Source organism: Triticum dicoccoides, chromosome 4B, assembly GCF_002162155.2.
Source record: "Triticum dicoccoides isolate Atlit2015 ecotype Zavitan chromosome 4B, WEW_v2.0, whole genome shotgun sequence".
NCBI lineage: Eukaryota > Viridiplantae > Streptophyta > Magnoliopsida > Poales > Poaceae > Triticum > Triticum dicoccoides.
The window spans coordinates 21,682,009-21,693,601 of record NC_041387.1 but is presented as its reverse complement, the minus strand read 5'-3'; positions in this window follow the sequence as shown (position 1 = coordinate 21,693,601).

Sequence of the window (11,593 nt, the reverse complement as noted above, 5' to 3'; positions counted from 1 at the left end):
CCATCAAGATCATGGAAACCTAGAATATCGCATAAAGTTTTCGGAATCGTGGAAACACTAGCACCCAAATCACACAAAGCAAAACACTCATGATCTTTAATTCTAATCTTTATAGTAGGTTCCCACTCATCATTAAGTTTTCTAGGTATAGAAACTTCCAAATTAAGTTTTTCATCATAAGATTGCATCAAGGCATCAACGACATGTTTGGTAAAAGCTTTATTTCGACTATAAGCATGAGGAGAATTAACAACGGATTGCAACAAGGAAATACAACCTTCTAAAGAACAATTATCATAATCAAATTCTTGAAATCCGAGATAGTGGGTTCAATACTATTTAAAGTCATGACCTCTCCAATCCCACTTTTACCAATTTTAGCATCAAGATCTAAAAACTCCGGATTATTGGGACGCCTTCTAAATAAAGTTGACTCATCTCCAGTCCCATTATTATCAAGATTCATATTGCAAAACAAAGATCTAATAGGAGACACATCAATAAATCTAAGATCCTCATCATTATTTTCATCTAACTTTTCTGGTTTGGCAGCCATCTTAATGACTAAGGTGGCTTGCTTACCAGAAATTTGGGCTATAGCCTTCTCAAGCCGGGTAATTTGAGAGTTAACACCAAAAAATTCTTTATCCATATCATCAAGCTCCTTATTCATAAACCCCAAAAAACCTTTTTGTTCTTTAAGCTCTTTTCTACAGAAATTATTATGCTCAAATTGCAAATTCATAATGCTTCTAATATTTGATTCAATCTCTTCCATCCTTCTAAGAAGGAGGTCGGTACTCTTAGGCAAAGCCATAAGGACAAACAGGCACACAAGCAAACAGAAAAAGGCAAGCGAAAAGAGAGGAGAAGATTGGGAAAGAGAGGGCAAATAAAACGGCAAGGGTGAAGTGGGGGAGAGGAAAACGAGAGGCAAATGGCAAATAATGTAAATGCGAGGGAGATGAGTTTGTGATGGGTACTTGGTATGTCTTGACTTGAGCGAAGACCTCCTCAGCAACGGCGCCAGAAATCCTTCTTGTTACGTCTTGAGCTTGCGTTGGTTTTCCTTGAAGAGGAAAGGGTGATGCAGCAATAGTAGCATAAGTATTACCGTCAGTTTTTGAGAACCAAGGTATCAATCCAGTAGGAGGCTCCTCAAAAGTCCCAATCACCTACACAAACAAACAAAGAACTCGCAACCAACGCAATAAAGGGGTTGTCAATCCCTTCACGGCCACTTGCGAAAGTGAGATCTGATAGAGATAGTATGATAAGATAAATATATTTTTGGTATTTTATAATGTAGATGCAAAAAGTAAAGATGCAAATAAAAGTAGATTGAAAGCAAATATGATAAAATATAGACCCGGGGGCCATAGGTTTCACTAGAGGCTTCTCTCAAGATAGCATAAATATTACGGTGGGTGAACGAATTATTGTCGAGCAATTGATAGAAAAGCGAATAATTATGAGATTATCTAGGCATGATCATGTATATAGGCATCACGTCCGTAACAAGTAGACCGACTCCTGCCTGCATCTACTACTATTACTCCACACATCGACCGACTCCTGCCTGCATCTAGAGTATTAAGCTCATAAAGAACAGAGTAACGCATTAAGCAAGATGACATGATGTAGAGGGATAAACTCATGCAATATGATATAAACCCCATCTTTTTATCCTCGATGGCAACAATACAATACATGCCTTGCAACCCTTTCTGTCACTGGGTAAGGACACCGCAAGATTGAACCCAAAGCTAAGCACTTCTCCCATGGCAAGAAAGATCAATCTAGTAGGCCAAACCAAACTGATAATTCGAAGAGACTTGCAAAGATACCTCAATCATACATAAAAGAATTCAGAGGAGATTCAAATATTTCTCATAGATAAACTTGATCATAAACCCACAATTCATCGGATCTCGACAAACACACCGGAAAAAGAGTTTACATCGAATAGATCTCCACAAGAGAGGGGGAGAACATTGTATTGAGATCCAAAAAGAGAGAAGAAGCCATCTAGCTAATAACTATGGACCCGAAGGTCTGTGGTAAACTACTCACAACTCATCGGAGGGGCTATGGTGTTGATGTAGAAGCCCTCCATGGTCGATTCCCCCTCCGGCGGAGCACCGGCGAAGGCTCCAAGATGGGATCTCGCGGATACAGAAGGTTATGATGGTGGAAATTGTGTTTTGTTGGCTCTCTGGATGTTTTCGGGGTACGTAGGCTTATATAGGAGGAAGAAGTACGTCGGTGGCTGCCCGAGGGGCCCATGAGACAGGGGGCGCGCACTATAGGGGTGGGCGCGCCCTCCCCTCTCGTGGCCGCCTCGGCTGCTTCTTGGCTTGCACTCCAAGTCCTCTGGATCACGTTCGTTCCAAAAATCACGCTCCCGAAGGTTTCATTCCGTTTGGACTTCGTTTGATATTCCTTTTCTTCGAAATACTGAAATAGGCAAAAAAACAACAATACGGGCTGGGCCTCCGGTTAGTAGGTTAGTCCCAAAAATGATATAAATGTGTAAAATAAAGCCCATAAACATCCAAAAGGGGTAATATAATAGCATGGAATAATCAAAAATTATAGATACGTTGGAGACGTATCAAGCATCAACATATATACTTAAAAAGACAACATTGCATGACCAAATTAAGCATACAATTACACAAGTGATTACACACACAGCATTTTCACACACCAAAGTATGCAATTACATGCATACTAAACTAGGAGAAACGAGGATCTAATCATCTACTTCTTGTTGTGACGACGCTTGCTATTGATCTTCTTACGGCTGGATCCTGGCCGTTTTAAGGAAGGAGGCACTTCCTCATGTCAATGATCTGCCTGTACATGTCGTAGCACATGTACGCTTCCTTCACCGCATACACGACGTGAGCTTTGTCAAGTTTCTCCATCCATGCCGAGTGCCAGGCACGTTGTCCTTGTTGCAAGAATCCTTCATGTCTCTGTAGTAGGGGTCGATGATGGCCTCAGATAGGTGAACCAATGAGTCCTTCTCATGCTCCTTGCTGCCCCAGATCTTGTATTGGCCCTGGATGTCGACAAGATTCCGACAGACGATTCCCGAATTCTTGAGCACCTTGACATCGTTGGTGATGTCCACCATAGCGAACATGTAGTGGGGGCTGTTGACAAACCTGGTGAAATGCTCACAAGGCCTAGTGGCCAGGCAGTAGTGGTAGACAAGGATGTGGTTGCGCACGCACATATGGGCGACGACGACCGTGGGACGATACTCGACACGAGTGCGGGTGTACTCGAGGTTGAACCCGACCTCCTTGTACTTCTCCTCGGCAAGCAAAAGCTCCATGATGTGGATGGAGTGCTCCACCCAGACCGGGTTGTTGGTGTACACCACGGAGAGCTCCGTGAACCTTCGGTGGGTGTCCACCACGGCATGCATGGTGAATTGCTGCTCGTCTCGGCAGCCGCTCGGAGCGCCATTGGAGCCACGTAGGATACTCTCTAAGAATTTGTCGTGGTGGGTGTGCTTCTTGCAATGGTGGGGTGCGATTGAAAGGTTGAAGAGACACAAGGGTTAAATAGCCATTGTAACAAAAGGGGGCCAGCCGGCCTGTAATCGTTACGACTTGTCACGACGTTCATAGAGGAGGATTCTAGTGCACGCTTGACAACACCGCACCGCACACGTTTCGTTTGACCACGCGTGGGCTCGAAGAGGCGCCAAATGTATCGTCAGTGAGCCTGTTCCCGCACTACCGTGTAGTTTACCACGTAAGCTTCCCGCCCGGCTTGGTTTGCCACGCGTCGGCTAGAAGAGGGACAAATCATGGGCGTTTATTGGCAAAAAGCTTTGTAAAAACAAAGTGTGCGGAATGACTTCAGTCATAAGTTTAACCGTGGGTGACGAGGTCAAAGTTACACAGAAGGGTGATGATGGACACTAGAGTGCGATATTTAGTTCTGCGCTCTAAGGGCACACGGTGGAAGAAACCAACTGTTTGCAATAATGTCGAAGATTGCAGTCGATTTATCTATACAAATCGTGTGCTGTGAGATCGACAAGGTAAACAGATTCGAGAATGGTTAACAAAATCTAAGACCATTGCATATTAAGGTAAAAATAGTGCTACCAATATATGAGTCTCATACGATGACATTTCAACGATTGTACCACAAAAGCTCGAAATATTACAAGGTTCAAATTCCAGAGTTATATGGCTCAAATTCGAAGATTACAAGGTTCAAACTGATATTAGAAATGAAATTCAGCTCATCAGCTGCAAATGCTCGCGCTGATCCGCTGAACATGGATATCAAAGAGGTTCAAACTAATATTACCACTTCTAAGTCTGGTTTTGAAACCTCACAACTTTTGCAAAGGGGTCAGCCACTGAGAAGTCATGTATGGGGTTGACACGATGACTTCCGATTACTCTGTCATCTGAAGTTCCAAAATGAAATTCGGCATTTTTGGAGCCTATTCCATTCTGCCGCAGGCGCCGGTGCAGATCAAAAAGCCATTCATTTTTTCGAAATAAATGTAGGGCAAACCTCATTACCTTCAGCACCCTTGCTCTCACAACAAAGAACTTAGCGAATATAATCTCTGGTAAGGTCCCTTGGTAGGAGTTCAAAGTAATTTCTGAGAGATGCAGATCTAGGCATTCGACGTGATTGTTATATTGTATCACATTATCCACCACCGGGCCTAATCTTACCTGCAAAAGAAGAAAACGTGTTAGTGCCTAGATGCAGTTTTGAACACTACTACATGCCTATTTGGTTTGCAGGATTTGTAAAATGCACTAACATGCTATCTTCGATCTAACATGATTAACATGGGCAATAGTCCACGGAACATGCCAGAATTGACAAAAAACGCGAGTGTTGATGGCCAACACGTAAACACACGATAGGGTTCGTCAATCGTGGAAATCATTCCGGGACCCCAAAAGGCCAAAATAGTGAGTAATAGTCCAAGAAACGGGCCAGAATCGGCCAAAACAGTGAGTGTTGATGACCGACATGTAAGCGCACCATGGGCTTCAACAACTATGGAAATCAACTCGGGGCCCCAAAACGGCGAGTAATAGTCCACAAAATGGGTCAAAATTGGCCAAAACTAAGAGTGTTGACGACGGACACGTAAATGCACCCCGGGGATCATCAACGGTGGAAATCGCTCTAGGACCGCAAAACACTGAGTAATAGTGCACAAAACAGACCAGAATCAGCCAAAACTTTGAGTGTTGATGACCGACACGTAAACGCACCCCGAGGTTTGTTAATCGTGGAAATCACTCTGGGGACCCAACAATAGTGAGTAATAGTCCACGAAAAGGACCAAAATCGACCAAAACTGTGAGTGTTGATGACCGACACGTAAGCGCACCTTAGGATTTGACAACCATGGAAATCACTTTGGGACCCAAAACGGTGAGTAATAGTCCAAGAAAGGTTCCAGACTCGGCCAAAACTGTGAGTGTTGATGACCGACACGTAAATGCACCCTCGGGTTCGTTAATCGTGTAATCACTCCAGGACCCCAAAACAGTGAGTAATAGTCCACGAAACGGGCCATAATCGGCCAAAATTGTGAGTGTTGATGATTGACACATAAGCGCACCTTGGGGTTCGATAACCATGGAAATCGCTCCGGGACCCCAAAACGGTGAGTAATAGTCCACTAAACGGGCAAGAATCGGCCAAAACTGTGAGTGTTGATGATCGACATGTAAACGCACACGGGGTTCGTTAATTGTGGAAATCACTTCGGGACCCCAAAACAGTGAGTAATAGTCCACGACACGGGCCAGAATCGGCTAAAACTGTGAGTGTTGATGTCCGACACGTAAGCGCACCTTGGGGTTCAACAACTATGGAAATCGCTTCGGGACCGCAAACCGGTGAGTAATTAATAGTCCACGAAACGGGTCAGAATCGGCCAAAACTGTTAATGTTGATGACCGACACGTAAGCGCACCTTGGGGTTTCACAACTATGGAAATCGCTTCGGGACCCCAAAACGGCGAGTAATAGTCCACGAAACACGCTAAATTGGCCAAAACTGTGAGGGTTGATTACCGACACGTAAGCGCACCTTGAGGTTCGTTAATTGTGGAAATCACTTCGGGACCCCAACACGGTGAATAATAGTCCATGAAACGGGCCAGAATTAGACAAAACTGTTAATGTTGATGACCGACACGTAAGTGCACCTCGGGGTTTCACAACTATGGAAATCGCTTCAGGAACCCAAAACGGTGATTAATAGTCCACGAAACAAGCCAAAATCACCAAAAACCGTGAGTGTTAATGACCAACATGTAAACGCACCCCAGGGTTCGTCAATCGTGGAAATCACTCCGGGGCACCAAAATAGTGAGTAGTAGTCAAACAAACGGGCCAGAATCGGTCAAAACTGTGAGTGTTAACGACCGGCATGTAAGCGCATCTTGGGGTTCAACAACTATGGATATCGACTCGGGACCCCAAAACGGTGAGTAATAGTCCATGAAATGAGTCAGAATTGGCCAAAACTATCGGTGTTGAAGACGGACACGTAAACGCGCCCCGGGGATCATCACTCCGGGACCCCAAAACAGTGAATAATAGTCCATGAAACGGGCTAGAATCGGACAAAACTGTGAGTGTTGATGACTGACACGTAAGCGCACTTTGGGGTTCAACTCTATGGAAATCACTTCGGGACCCCAAACGGTGAGTAATACTCCAAGAAACACGCCAAAATTGGCCAAAACTATGAGTGTTGATGACCGACACGTAAACGCAGCTTGAGGTTCGTTAATTGTGGAAATCGCTTCGGGACCCCAAAATGGTGAATAATAGTCCATGAAACGGGCCAGAATCGGCCAAAACTGTTAATGTTGATGGGCGACACATAAGCGCACCTTCGTGTTTCACAACTATGGAAATCGCTTCAGGACCACAAAATGGTGAGTAATAGTCCAAGAAACGGGCCGGAATCGGCCCAAAATGAGAATGGTGATGACCGACATGTAAGGGCACCTTGGGGTTTGACAACCATGGAAATCGCTTCGGTAACCCAAAACGGTGATTAGTAGTCCACGAAACAGGCCAAAATCACCAAAAACCGCGAGTGTTGATGACCAACACGTAAATGCACCCCGGGGTTTGTCAATCGTGGAAATCACTCCGGGACCCCAAAACAGTGAGTAATAGTCCAAGAAACGGGCCAGAATCGGCCAAAACTGCGAGTGTTGATGACCGACACGTAAGCGCGTCTTGGGGTTCAAAAACTATGGAAATCGACTCGGGCCCCCAAAACGGTGAATAATAGTCCGCGAAACGGGTCAGAATTGGCCAAAACTATGGATGGTGAAGACAGACACGTAAATGCGCCCCGGGGATCATCACTCCGGGACCCCAAAATAGTAAGTTATAGTCCAAGAATTAGGCTAGAATCGGCCAAAACTGCGAGTGTTGATGACCAACATGTAAGCGCACTTTGGGGTTCAACAACTATGGAAATCGGTTCGGGACCCCATACAGTGAGTAATAGTCCAAGAAACACGCCAAAATTGGCCTTGATGATCGACACGTAAACGCAACTTGAGGTTCGTTAATTGTGGAAATTGCTTCGAGACCCCAAAACGGTGAATAATAGTCCATGAAACGGTCCAGAATCAGCCAAAACTGTTATTGTTGATGACCGACACGTAAGCGAACCTTGGGGTTTCACAACTATGGAAATCGCTTCGGGACCCCAAAACGGTGAGTAATAGTCCAAGAAACGGGCCAGAATCGGCCCAAAATGCGATTGGTGATGACCGACATGTAAGGGCACCTTGGGGTTTCACAACCATGGAAATCGCTTCGGGAACCCAAAACGGTGAGTAATAGTCCATGAAACAGGCTAAAATCGCCAAAAACCGCGAGTGTTGATGACCAACACATAAACGCACCCCGGGGTTAGTCAATCGTGGAAGTCACTCCAGGACCCCAAAATAGTGAGTAATAGTCCAAGAAACGGGCCAGAATCGGCCAGTACAGGGAGTTTTGATGACCGACACGTAAGCGCACCTTGGGATTCAACAACTATGGAAATTGACTCGGGACCCCAAAACAGCGAGTAATAGTCCACGAAATGGGTCAGAATTGGCCAAAACTGTGATTGTTTATGACGGACACGTAAACGCCTCCCGGGGATCGTCAACGGTGGAAATCAATCTGGGACCCCAAAACGATGAGTAATAGTGCACGACACAGACCAGAATCGGCCAAAACATTGAGTGTTGATGACCGACACGTAAACGCACCCCGGGGTTCGTTAATCGTGGAAATCACTCTGGGGACCCCAAAACACTGAGTAATAGTCCAGGAAACGGGCCAAAATCGGGCAAAACTGTGAGTGTTGATGACCGACATGTAAGCGCAATTTGGGATTCGACAACCATGGAAATCACTTTGGGACCCCAAGACGATGAGTAATAGTCCATGAAATGGGCCAGAATCACCCAAAAGTGTGAGTGTTGATGACCGACACGTAAATGCACCCCAGGGTTCGATAATCGTGAAATCACTCCGGGATCCCAAAACAATGAGTAATAGTCCACGAAACGGGCCAAAATCGGCCAAAATTATGAGTGTTCACAACCGAAACGTAAGCGCACCTTGGGGTTCGACAACCATGGAAATCACTCCGGGACCCCAAAACGGTGAGTAATAGTCCACTAAACGGGCAAGAATCGGCCAAAACTGTGAGTGTTGATGATCGACACGTAAACGCACCCGGGGTTCGTTAATTGTGGAAATTACTCCGGGACCCCAAAACAGTGCGTAATAGTCCACGACAAAGGGCCAGAATCGGCTAAAACTGTGAGTGTTGATGACCGATATGTAAGCGCACCCTGGGGTTCAACAACTATGGAAATTGCTTCGGGACCGCAAAACAGTGAGTAATAGTCCACAGAACAGGCCAGAATCAACGAAAAACTGTTATTGTTGATGACCGACACGTAAGCGCACCTTGGGGTTTCACAACTATGGAAATCGCTTCGGGACCCCAAGACGGCGAGTAATAGTCCACAAAACACGCTAAAATTGGCCAAAACTGTGAGTGTTGATGACCGACTCGTAAGCGCACCATGAGGTTCATTAATTGTGGAAATCGCTTCGGGAACCCAAAACGGTGAATTATAGTCCATGAAATGGGCCAGAATCGGCTAAAACTGTTAATGTTGATGACCGACACGTAAGTGCACCTTGGGGTTTCACAACTATGGAAATCGCTTTGGGACCCCAAAACGGTGAGTAACAGTCCAAGAAACGGGCCAGAATCGGCCCAAAATGCGATTGGTGATGACCGACATGTAAGGGCACCTTGGGGTTTCACAACCATGGAAATCGCTTCGGGAACCCAAAGCGGCGAGTAATAGTTCACGAAACAGGCCAAAATCGCCAAAAATCGCCAAAAACCGCGAGTGTTGATGACCAACACGTAAACGCACCCGGGTTTCATCAATCGTGGAAATCACTTCGGGACCTCAAAATAGTAAGTAATAGTCCAGGAAAAATGGGCCAGAATCGGCCAAAACTGTGAGTGTTGATGACCGACACGTAAACGGACTTTGTGGTTCAACAACTATGGAAATCACTTCGGGACCCCAAACGGTGATTAATATTCCAAGAAATAGGCCAGAATCGGCCCAAACTGCGATTGTTGATGACCGAAAAGTAAGCGCACCTTGGGGTTTCATAACCATGGAAATCGCTTCGGGAACCCAAAACAGTGAGTAATAGTCCACAGAACAGGCCAGAATCGACGAAAAACGCGAGTGTTGATGACCAACAGTAAACGCAACCTGGGGATCATCACTCATGGAAATCACTCTCGGAATCCAAAAACGCTGAGTAATAGTGCACGAAACGGACAAGAATCCGCCAAAATTGTGAGTGTTGATGACCGACACGTAAACGCACCATGGGGTTCATCAATTGTGGAAATCACTTCGGGACCCCAAAACTGAGTAATAGTCCAAGAAACAGGCCTGAATCGCCCAAAGCTGCGAGTGTTGATGACCAACACGTAAGCGCATCTTGGGGTTCAACTACTATGGAAATGGAATCGGGACCCCAAGACGGTGAGTAATAGTCCACGAAACGAGTCAGAATTGGCCAAAACTGTGGGTGTTGACGACGGACACGTAAACGCACCCCGGGGATCTTCAATCGTGGAAATCGCTCTGGGCCAGCAAAATACTGAGTAATAGTCCATGAAACGGGTCAGAATCGACCAAAACCGCGAGTGTTGATGACCGACACGTAAACGCACCCAGGGTTCGTTAATTGTGGAAATCACTCCGGGACCCCAAAACAGTGAGTAATAGTCGAGGAAACAGGCCAGAATCGGCCAAAACTGTGAGTGTTGATGACCGACATGTAAACGCAGCCCGGGGTTTGTTAATCGTGGAAATCACTCCGGGACCCCAAAATAGTGAATAATAGTCCATTAAACAGCCCAGAATCGAACAAAACTGCGAGTGTTGATGATAGACACGCAAGCGCACTTTGTGGTTCAACAACTATGGAAATCGCTTCGGGACCCCTAACGGTGATTAATTAATAGTCCAAGAAACGGGCCAGAATCGTCCCAAACTGCGATTGTTGATGACCGACACGTAAGCGCACCTTGGGGTTTCACAACCATGGAAATCGCTTCGGGAACCCAAAACTATGAGTAATAGTCCACAGTATAGGCCAGAATCGACGAAAAACGCGAGTGTTGATGACCAACACGTAAACGCACGCCATGGTTCGTCAATCAAGGAAATCACTCTGGGACCCCAAAACAGTGTGTTATAGTCCAAGAAACGGGCTAGAATCGGCCAAAACTGCGAGTGTTGATGACCGGCACGTAAGCGCACCTTGTGGTTCAACAACTATAGTAATCGACTCGGGACCCCAAAACGGTGAGTAATAGTCGACGAAACGGGTCAGAATTGGCCAAAACCATGAGTGTTGACAACGGACATGTAAGCGCATCCCGGGGATCGTCAACCGTGGAAATCGCCCTAGGATCCCAACACGTTGAGTAATAGTGCATGAAACGGACCAGAATCGGCCAAAACTATGAGTGTTGTGACCGACACGTAAACGCACCCCAAAACAGTGAGTAATAGTCCAAGAAACGGCCAGAACCGGCCAAAACTGCGAGTGTTGATGACCAGGACGTAAGCGCATATTGGGGTTCAACTACTATGGAAATGGAATCGGGACCCCAAAACGGTGAGTAATAGTCCACGAAACGAGTCAGTATTTGCCAAAACTGTGGGTGTTCACGACGGACACGTAAACGCACCCTGGGGATCATCAATCGTGGAAATCACTCTGGAACTGCAAAATACTGATTAATAGTGCACGAAACGGACAAGAATTGGTCAAAATTGTGAGTGTTGATGACCGATACGTAAACTCTCCACGGGGTTCGTCAATCGTGGAAATCAATTCAGGACTCCAAAACTGAGTAATAGTCCAAGTAACGGGCTAGAATCGGCCCAAACTGCGAGTCTTGATGACCAACACGTAAACAAACCTTGGGGTTCGACAACCA